This window comes from Lactuca virosa, chromosome 5 (assembly GCF_052849685.1).
Source record: "Lactuca virosa cultivar CGN04683 chromosome 5, Lactuca_virosa_CGN04683_v6, whole genome shotgun sequence".
In the NCBI taxonomy this organism is placed as follows: domain Eukaryota; kingdom Viridiplantae; phylum Streptophyta; class Magnoliopsida; order Asterales; family Asteraceae; genus Lactuca; species Lactuca virosa.
The window spans coordinates 279,441,302-279,453,234 of record NC_136430.1 but is presented as its reverse complement, the minus strand read 5'-3'; positions in this window follow the sequence as shown (position 1 = coordinate 279,453,234).

Genomic DNA, 11,933 nt, shown 5'->3' with positions numbered 1-11,933 from the left:
TAATTAAAAGTGCAAGGATTATTTGGTTATTTATTGAAAGTTGAGGAAATAAGCCCAAGGACCTCATCGGATGAGGTGGACAAAAATCACTTGGGTAAGCCCAAGGAGTTTTCGTCCAAGCCCCTTGAATGACGGGAATGTGTTTCTTGGTCACCAAGCAAAGGGATTTAGGGTTTCCTCCTTAAACCCTAGCTTTAGCACAAAGCTACCTCAACTATATAAGGGACCTAGCCCTTCACAATTTTGGCCATCTCTTCTTCCTCTTGGGTTGGCCGAAATTCTCAACTCCTTCTCCTCTCATCCTCATGCTTATGTTGGGTGTGATTTCATTAGAGGCACGACAATTGTGGTGCTTGCTTCCAAAGGATCAACGAGAGGTTTCTTTGTTATTTGCTATAATAACAATCAAGGTATGTAATCCTTAACCCTAATTTGGTATTTTATAAAATAGCCTAGTGTTCTTAGGGTTTTCTTTTGATGTTCATAGTGATAGCTGAAGGGTTTTGAGCATTCTAACACTCCTAAACTGTACATGCAACCCTAGAAAACTTGGATCTATGTTTTACTAAGATACATGCAAATTTGATTTTTCCAAGGTTCTTAACCTAACTAGCATGGCATGGGGAACTTGAAACATAAAAGCTAGTAGAAGAACTTACCTTTCTTGTTGCTTGGATTCTTTAAGAACTTTGTGAGCCTATCACCCCAAATGTGATGCCTCAAGTGTTTCACACAACACCACAACTCTTGGAATAACTTTGATAGAAGTACACAAACACTCAAAATCGGCTAGCTCTCTTTGTTCTTTTTCTTAGTACCGATTTTGGTAGTTCATGGGGTCTTTATATAGTGTGTCATAAGTAGGGTTACACCATGTAAACCCTAATTGACATGGCTTTTCATTTCCTCCATGATCCATGGGTTTTAGCCTCCATGGAGAATCCATGGAGCACCCTATGGATTTAGCCCAATCCAATAAACCATGGATCATTAGCCCACTATATAAGAATGGATGATTTACACAATCAACCCCATATATTTAATTAGTCTCAATTTTGATCACAAAATTAATTCTTGATCAATACTAATTAAATAATATGATTTCATATTAATATATTATAACTTATAATATATTAACAAATCATAAGTGTCCTTCTTCTCATTTTGTCTATCCAATTATCATGATGCCATGCAACCCAAATAGACCATGCCAATCGGGTCAAGTACATACCAAAAACAGTTATGGACTTAGACACCTTATCCAACACTCTCCCACTTGGATAAGTCTAATAACTATAACTGCAAGTATGACTTCAGGAACTGATCAGCAATCGTAGCTCTTTCAAAGTCTCGCGGAACTAAGATGGCGTGTCATTTAAGATAAGTGATCATATAATCCTCTGCTCTCAAGATATCATCCGGACAAATACATGGAACAATGTCGTACTTATTGTCCAGCAGTTTGTTTCCCGATTTCCGATTTGTTTGACATAGAACTTAATCGAACACATCAATTTAGTTCTGATCGGTCCCGGTACATAGGTCAAAACAAAATCATCGAGGGGCCCATATATCGCTTCTAATCCTCCAAGGACTAGAAGGAACAGATAAACTTCGACTCATATGCTTGTTCTACTACTTGTTGAATCATACACAAAGGCATGTTTTATTACATCGAGTTACCAATGCGTTTTCGTACAATCAATGTATAACCAACTCATAGTCAACAACTCGTATCTCTAGGTTTGAAGACTTATATGATATTACCGTCTCATGATCACTCGAGATAAATTCCATGAAGTGATACAAGTGAGCGTGGGTTGAATCCAATACTCGAATCCCCATTCCAAGAGTACTCATGAACACTGCAGTCCCTTTGTCCCAGACAAACTACAGACCCTTCATGACTGTCTTGCCTCATTACCTACTTCCAAAGTATGATTGACTGTGGATGGTTTGAATAATATGATATACCATAACATAATTATTCTGGAAGTCAAAACATGCAAAAATTGAAATGATAGTAAACGATTGACAGAAGATAGTACCACTTTACATATAAACAAACAACAACTTTTATTTATCATCAAATGTCAATTACACTTTACAAATTTCAAAAGCTATCTAATTTCTAAAACTAATATCATCCTTTAGCCCGATGCGCCTCGCATGCTGAAGATGCTTAACCCTACCCAGTCCCTTCGTGAGGGGATCTACTGGGTTCTCATCCGATGATACCCTCTTTGCCACGAGGAGTCCTTCTTCTATTCGATGTCTAATGAAATGGTATTTTCTGTCGATGTGTTTGGATCTCCCGTGATCCCTTGGTTCCTTGGCTAAGGCAACTGCACTTTCACTATCATAGAAAATCTCCATAGGCTCCTTTATAGCTGGTACTACTCCAAGGTCTCCAATGAAGTTCTTCAGCCATATCGCCTCCTTTGATGCCTCGCTTGCTGCTATATACTCCGATTCGCAAGTTGAATTAACCACTGTCTCCTGCTTGGAACTTTTCCAAGTAATTGCTCCTCCGTTTAAGGTAAAGACCCATCCTGACTAAGAGCGGAAATTATCCTTATCAGTTTGGAAGCTAGCATCACTATACCCTACTACTCTCAAGTCATCACTCCCACAGAGGGTAAGGACCCAGTCTTTAGTCCTCCGCAGGTACTTGAGAATGTTCTTTACCGCAGTCCAGTAAGCCTTGCCAAGGTTCCCCTGATATCTGATGACCATGCTCAAAGCAAAGGCCACATCAGGACGAGTACAAGTCATAACATACATGATCGAGCCTACAATGGAAGCATACAGTACTCGACTCATCTCAGCTATCTCAGCCTCTGTACTCGGGCTCTGAGTCTTACTCAATCTGGCGTTACTCTGGATCGGTAACTCTCCTTTCTTGGAATCTTGCATGTTGAACCTATTCAACACCTTATCCAAGTAGGTACTCTGAATAAGTCCAATTAGTCTCTTACTCCTGTCTCTCAAAATCCTTATCCCTAGGATATAGGCAGCTTCTCCAAGGTCCTTCATAGCAAAACACTTCCCAAGCCAGGACTTTACTTCCTGCAGAGTTGGGATGTCATTTCCTATGAGTAGTATGTCATCCACATACAGTATACCAAAAAGCTAACTATACTCCCACTAGCCTTGACATATACACAGGACTCATCTTCGCTCCTCGAAAAGCCAAACTCTTTGACTTTCTCATCGAAACAACGATTCCATCTGCGAGGTGCTTGTTTCAATCCATAGATGGATTTCTCAAGCTTACACACTCTATTAGGGTACTCTGTACTGACAAAACCCTTTGGATGACTCATGTAAACATCCTCAGCCAACTTTCCATTAAGGAAAGCGGTTTTGACATCCATTTTCCATATTTCATAGTCATTAAATGCAGCAATGGCTAGCATAACCCTAATAGACTTAATCTTCGCTATTGGTGAAAAGGTCTCATCATAGTCAACTCCCGGAAGTTTGAGAAAAGCCCTTTGCAACCAGTCGTGCCTTATAAGTGTGTACATTCCCATCCATGTCGCTCTACTTCTTGAAGATCCATTTACACCCGGCTATCTTACGACCTGGTATATTGTCAACCAAGTTCCTAACTTGATTGTCATACATGGATTGTATCTCGCTATCCATAGCCTGTTTCCATTTAGCAGACTCGGGGCCTGCCATGGCTTCCGTGTAGCTGTTAGGTTCATCCAAAGTTACCAGTGTACTATCACTGATAAGTGTATCACCTTCCACAGTAATATGGAAACCATAGTAATGCTCAGGTGCATTCCTAACTCTCGTGGAACGCCTCAGAGGTACAGACTCGTCAGTTGGATCAACAAGAGTTTCCTCCTCAGGTTGATTGCTAGGGTTTGAGATTCCTTCACCACTTGACTCTTGAATTTCTTCAAGGTCAATATGCCTCCCACTATCTCCTTGGCTTATGAACTCTCTCTCGCAAAAGACTCTTCTCCTTGCCACAAAGACCACATTATCACCGGGTCTATAGAAGAGGTAACCAAAGGATTTTTGTGGGTAGCCGACGAAAATACACCGCTCACTCCGAGGTTCGAGCTTATCGTGAGCCTCGCGCCTCACGAAAGCCTCGCAACCCCAAATCTTGATGTGGTCCAAAATGGGAACTTTCCCAGTCCACATCTCGTGAGGTGTTTTGGCAACCTTTTTGGTAGGGACTAGATTAAGGATATGGGCGGAAGTCTCTAAGGCATACCCCCAGAATAAGATTGGTAGCGAAGCTCGACTCATCATGGAACGAACCATGTCCAATAAGGTTCGATTACGCCTCTCAGCCACACCATTAAGTTGTGGTGTCCTGGGAGGTGTCAATTGTGAGACAATCCCACATTCCCTAAGATAGTCAAGGAACACTGTACTAAGATACTCACCACCTCGATCGGATCGAAGCATCTTAATGTTCCTGCCCAGCTGGTTCTCCACTTCCTGTTTAAACTCTTTGAACTTTTCAAAGGTTTCTGACTTATGATTGATTAAGTAGACATAACCATATCTACTGTAATCATCAGTAAAAGTCACATAGAAGCGGTTAGCATCCCTTATGGTGGTTCTAAAGGGTCCACACACATCTATGTGTACAAGATCCAACAAACCTTCACCCCTAGCACAAGTACCAGTGAAGGGTGACTTTGTCATTTTTCCAAGTAAACAAGATTCACAACTATCATCTGACTTTAGGTCAAATGACTCCAAGACTCCATCCTTTTGGAGTTGGCCTATGCGTTTCTTGCTAACATGTCCAAGATGACAATGCCATAATGATGCTTTATCCGAACTAGTGGAAGAATCAATACACAACACATTATTTCCTAGGTTATCTACAACCGACACAATTTCATATACACCATCACAAGGTAATGCTTTAAAATAAAGAACATTATCATAAAAAACATTAATACCACCACATTCATTATCAAATGAAAAAGTAAATCCTTGTTTGTACAAACCATGAAAGGAAATAATATTTCTTGCCATTTCAAACGAGTAACAACATTTATTCAAATCTAATGTTAACCCACTACTTAGCAACAAAGAATAAACTTCAATCTTGGTGACAGGTGAAGCTTTCCTATTCCCCATGATTAAGTTTATCTTCCCATGCTCCACATTCTCACTTCTTCTTAGTCCCTGCAAATCAGAACATATGTGAATACCACAACCTGTATCAAGGACCCAAGAATTAGAATATGGTGAGTTATTAGACAATATAGTGTAAATACCTGCATGGTTGGGTTTCACTTTCCCATCCTTAACATCTTGCAAGTACTTTGGGCAGTTTCGTTTCCAGTGCGCCTTTTCATGGCAATAGAAGCATTCAGCCTCTTTAGGGTTGGCAGAAGGAGTGACAGAACCACTGTTGGTTCTACTTGAAGAGGATCCATCAAGAGACTTTCCCTTAGTACCCTTCGAAGGGCTCTTCCTCTTCTTCCCTTTACCTTGCCCGATAGCCAGAACAGGGGCGGTGGTAGGAGTAGAAGTAGTAACAACCGATTTACCTTTAAGACCAATTTCGGCGGTCTTCAGAAGTCCTTGAAGTTTGCTGAGTGTGACCTCCTCCTTGTTCATATGATAGGTAATTCGAAATTGATCATAACAAGAAGGTAAGGAGTGCAATATGATCACAATTGCCAACTCCTCGGGGAAGTTCACATTCAACTTCATCAGACGGTCTACAAACCTTTGCATTTTTTGCATGTGGCCTGTGATGGGTTCACCATCTTTCATTCGGGTTGTTATCATGGAGGAGATTATTTCATATCGCTCTTGATGAGCACTCTGATGGTATCTTTCCATCAGATCCTGGTGCATCTCAAAAGGATAAAAGTCCTCATAGGACTTTTGGAGCTCGGCTGTCATCGTGGCCAGCATGATACATGCCACTTTAGTGGCATCTCTCTCATGAGTCCTGAAGTCAGCGATCTCCTCGAGAGTAGCAGAAGACTCATCAAGTTCCTTCAGCTCCTTGTCGAGGACATATTCCTTGTCCTCATAGCGAGTGACCATCCTTATGTTCCTGATCCAATCATTGAAATTAGTCCCATCAAAGATGACTCTCCCACACAGGTTCAGAGAGAGAATGAGTCGGTAGGGTTTGATCCAGAAGCAGCATTGTTGGAAGACATCTGAAAAGGAAGAAAGACAAGTTTAGATTAGATATAAAGATAGTCCTTAATAAGACACTCAAATGTAATATTAAGGCTAGGACCCAACACAATATTTTATAACTTAGAAGAGGGATATCGTAATCTAATCTATAAAATATTTGAAGGTAGGTGAATGACGATTCACCAATTTCCACCATGAAAAACGAAATGAATTATCAGGTTTTAATTGGTTTTTGAAACTCCTAGATTCTTTTAGGATTCATTTAACTTTTCAATGGCATGTTTCAATCTCAATTGTTCCCTTCAAGTTTTGTGACTGGGATGCCGAGGATCACAAAACAAGGTGTGAATAACCATGCAAATTACTTGTTACTCTTAATGTTTATCATCTAATCGATGTGTCGGTTAACCACACGCGCTCCACCGATCTATGATAAACCTTAAGCCACCCTTTTCCAACCTTGTTAAATCCAAGTTAGTGTGTCGGTTAACCACACACGATGTGACATCCCCATTTTCACGGCCAGAAAAGACCGATTTTGTTTATGCTTTATAAAAATAAGAGTACTCCTTTTAATAAAAATGTTGCGGAATTTGTTCCCAGTAAAACATGATAAATACGTTATCAAAGAATTTCCGAAGAAATGTATTTTTATTCATTTTTAAAACATTTGGGATGTCATCGTCAATACAGAAACATAAGCATAAAGAGAACTTACATTCATTTACACTAGTGATCTACATCTCTTTTAAATCTCTCAGTGTAATGTAACTTCATATCGGCACCTATAATAGAAATAAGCTGGAGTGGGTCAGGTTGGGAAACCTGGTGAGTACATAGGGTTTTCAACCCACAGTAATATAATTATTATGTTTAAACATCAAACAATCAACCCAATTACCCATCCCCATTATCTTCTTTACTCTTAAGGATCTACCCTAAGAATCAACTATTCCTCGTTCATTCATTCCTAAGGATCATCCTAAGGAATCGGCACGAAGTCCATCGTCACCGGGGGTTTAGGCACTAAGTCTGCATAGTCACCAGGGTTTATACAACATGCACTAAGTCCGCATAGTCGCCAGGGTTTAGGCACTAAGTCTGCATAGTCGCCAGGGTTTATACAACAGGCACTAAGTCTGCATAGTCGCCAGGGTTTTGGCACCAAGTCCGCATGATCGCCAAGGTTTAGGCACCAAGTCTGCATGATCGCCAGGGTTTAGAGTATACCGGGTGAACACATCGTTCACAACACCTACAGGTTGCGAGCCTGCTAGTGTTCCACTGGACTGTCTAGAATAGTCCGTGGTTGTCATCCATACTCTACGAGATGACGGGGACATCATTTGGGAAAAAGGCTTCTCACATCGTCCACCTCTCACCCTTACCTCATGGTATATATCACCTCTCAACTCATCATCCAACTCATATTTCATCTACCCATGTTTTACCCAACATATTATGTAGATATAAATACATATACAGTTTAAATCATATAAAACTTGTATAAAATCGTTCCTCCAGCATAGATAGCAAGTATACAAATAATATGCACACATAGCATATAATTTATATAAAATACTTCATATCTATGTGTAAGATGAAAGTAACTATGCACTCACCTGATACGGTGGTGACTCGGTACTCGGACAGCACTGCGTTGTCTTAAAACAATTTCCCTCGACGAAACCTAGTATCATTACCACTAGGGTTTAGTCTAATATTCACCGAGACTAATTAATAGTCTTGCTATTATTACTATTATATAAGCAGGAAACAATATTTCTCAACCACTATGTACAGACAGGGGCCAGACATGAAACACCGGAGGGCAGGATCATTTCGGCATATAGCACTTCTGAATCCAGCAACCCAAGCGGCCCTCCAAACCAGATTCCCCGTACCGCGAGTGGTTAAAAAGATATTACGACGACACTTATATAACCCATAATAATAGCCCAAATAACTATTCTAATGTCCTAATAACATTACTATAATTAATTAAAAGCTATATTAAAAATAGTGTAGGCGTAGCTCACTTACAGCGGGTTTTTATTAAAAAACTGGGCTTCGCTGGAGCAGCGTTTCCGAGCCGAAAGCTTTTCTTCTCGAAGCCGTCGGGCACTCCGGGGCTTCCTTCTCGTGCTAGGGAGGTTCCCTAGACTTGGGAGGGGTTTAGGGAGGCTAGGGAGAAGTTAGAGAGAGAAAGAAAGACTTATGGTGTGAAGAAATTATGAAGAGTTCATCTCTTATTTATAGGAGTTTTATAGTAAACTAGCCCCTAAGTTTCGTCCGTATCTTCCGTGTACGAGCTCCATTTTCTACGTTCTTTATATCCACGAGTTGGTATTCACGAGCACTACAACTTTCATTTAGACCTCGTTGGCTAATTCTCCTTCTATCTCAGATTTACAAAAACTGTATCGTATTTATCGCGCACGAAGAGTAGCGACTAAGCTTCGTCCATATTTTTCGCATACGAGCTCTGTTTCCGAAGTTATTTATATCCATGCGTTGGTATTTACGAGTACTACAACTTTCATTTAGAGCCCGTTGGCTAATTCTCATTCTATCTCGGATTTACAAAACTGTATCGAATTCGCCGCGCTCGAAAAGTAGAGACTAAGCTTCGTCCATAACTTTCGCATACGAACTCCGTATTTGACGTTATTTATATCCACGCGTAGGTAAAAATAAAATCTAAAACTTTCCTTTTTACTCTGTCGGCTAATTCTCGACCGATCTTAAATATAACAGTAGGAGGTGATTATACTGTTAAATGTCCGTGTAAAATTCATAACTTTTGCAAACGGACTCCGTTTTCGTCTGTCTTTTTGTCGCTGAGTTCCTATTAATGAGATATTCAATTCTCATTTAGTTCACGTTGGTAAAAAACCCCTCGATCTAAAATTCGAATTCCGGGATGTGCACTGTTATGCCAAATCTTAGAAAAACTATAACTTCCTCATACGAAGTCAGATTTGGGCGTTCTTTTTATGCACGCTCTTGGTTTAACGTATACAATGAATTTTTTTTAGATCACTAAGTCCAAAAAGTCTTCTATCGTAAATTCACTATTTATGTCGCGCCGTGTCGTGCCGGTTTTGCCGTAAAACTTCGACGGGCCATAACTTCTTCGTTATAACTCGGATTTCGGCGTTCTTTATATGTACGGAATCCTTGTAACATATGCTACAACTTTTATTAAGACTATTCCTTCTAAATAATCTTCCATCAAAAACTCATTTTTGATGCTCATTGTCTCTAAATTGACTAGCCCGAATCTGCGGGCGTTACAATTATCTCCCCCTTACGATGATTATGTCCCGGAATCATCAACGAAACAGGGTTGTATAATGACTCCATACGTTATCTCTTCATCCTAGGTAATAGTCGTAACTTCTATGTTCCTTCTAACTCTTGGACTTCTTTAACTACATGCGGTGCTTGATCTTGCACCCGTTCTCTATCTCTTGTTAGATTTTAAATCATGACCTTCATGTCACAATCTCGATCTTTATCAGAGACTCCTTCTTTTTCTTAACAAACTTAAGATAAGTTATTTGATTTCTACAATGGGCCGATGTGTCATATTCTAATGACCTCTCATCGTGTGCTTAGACTCAGATCTCTTAGAGTCAAATTCCAGAACAGACTATACCTACCTTCGTGTTCTAATGTAGCACTTCTAGCTACAAGCTTCTTTAACAATGAGCGCGATACTTCTATTGATCGCTTCGATTTTCTTTCACTTCAATCTTCTGGCTTAAGTCAGATGTTACATCGAGCTTGGTTCTCTATACCACGTAACATACTTATCGTAGTCGGACTCAATTTGATATGACCACTAGGGTCGGAATAATAATCATATTCTTAGTCATTACCAAAACGATGGTAACGACATACTTGAACAAAACGAAATCAATTACTAGCTTCTTGGTAACCCTGTGACTTTCCCTGATCCAAGTGTGAGTCATGTGCTTCCGATAGTATAGGCCTCTACTACCATTCACACCTACTCATACTCGTCCCAAGTATTGTCTCGCAGTCCCCCAAGTTCTTATCTCTTAAAAGCACAAAACAATTTAACACATACGAATGTATCCAAATAATCATTAATATTTCCCTAGACTCTACTAGGACTTCTTCCATGCATATCTTCAACAACAATTTTGCTTCAACTCGGTTGGTGGTGGAAACACTAGACGATAGGACAACTTTAGGAATTACACCAGCGTTCTATCATCCCTCCAATCAAATGTGTACATTCGTACGTACCATACTCCTTTATACGTAACGTTATTTTATCAGACGTATTCTAAAAGCAAGATACCACTTTTACGATATCTTCCGATAGGTATCATTCACTATCTTAAGCCTTCTCATTTCCTCCATTTATTCAATTCGCTACGAGTCTTCACCAAGATGTTACGTTCACGGAAGCATGCGTTCAGTGTATCGAGACGAGAATATATATAGAGAAGATTTAGATGCGTATTCCTCCTTATTACTCCGAAAAGTTACATGTCAGTTCTAATATCGTAATTAAACGTTTAGAAATCTGAACACATAAAATTTCCAGATCCGGTCGGCAACAAACCATATATCCGATCAACTAATGGCATCATAAAGCATCACAAATCATTTAGCACATAAAGCAATTTAGGCATCTTCCCTAAATGAGCTAGTGCTTGTGTCTATTCAGGTGTACTACCTAAAATATATTAGACACACTCCTCACGATCATCGCTTAGCATTCTAAGTTTAAGTGTAGAAATAAATATTTATTCCTAGTTCGCTTAAACTAATGCTCTGATACCAACTGTGACATCCCCATTTTCACGGCCAGAAAAGATAGATTTTGTTTATGCTTTATAAAAATCAGAGTACTTCTTTTAATAAAAATGTTGAGGAATTTCTTCCCAGTAAAACATGATAAATACGTTATCAAAGCATTTCCGAAGAAATGTATTTTTATTCATTTTTAAAACATTTGGGATGTCATCGTCAATACAGAAACATAAGCATAAACAGAACTTACATTCATTTACACTAGTGATCTACATCTCTTTTAAATCTCTCAGTGTAATGTAACTTCATATCGGCACCTGTGATAGAAATAAGCTGCAGTGGCTCAGGTTGGGAAACCCGGTGAGTACATAGGGTATTCAACCCACAATAATATAATTATTATGTTTAAACATCAAACAATCAACCCAATTACCCATCCCCATTATCTGCTTTACTCTTAAGGATCTACCCTAAGAATCAACTATTCCTCGTTCATTCATTCCTAAGGATCATCCTAAGGAATCGGCACGAAGTCCATCTTCACCGGGGGTTTAGGCACTAAGTCTGCATAGTCGCCAGGGTTTATACAACAGGCACTAAGTCCCCATAGTCGCCAGGGTTTAGGCACTAAGTCTGCATAGTCGCCAGGGTTTATACAACAGGCACTAAGTCTGCATAGTCGCCAGGGTTTTGGCAACAAGTCTGCATGATCGCCAAGGTTTAGGCACCAAGTCTGCATGATCGCCAGGGTTTAGAGTACATCGGGTGAACACATCGTTCACAACACCTACAGGTTGCGAGCCTGCTAGTGTTCCACTGGACTGTCTAGAATAGTATGTGGTTGTCATCCATACTCTGCTAGATAACAGGGACATCATTTGGGAAAAAGGCTTCTCACATCGTCCACCTCTCACCCTTACCTCATGGTCTATATCACCTCTCAACTCATCATCCAACTCATATTTCATCTACCCATGTTTTACCCAACATATTAT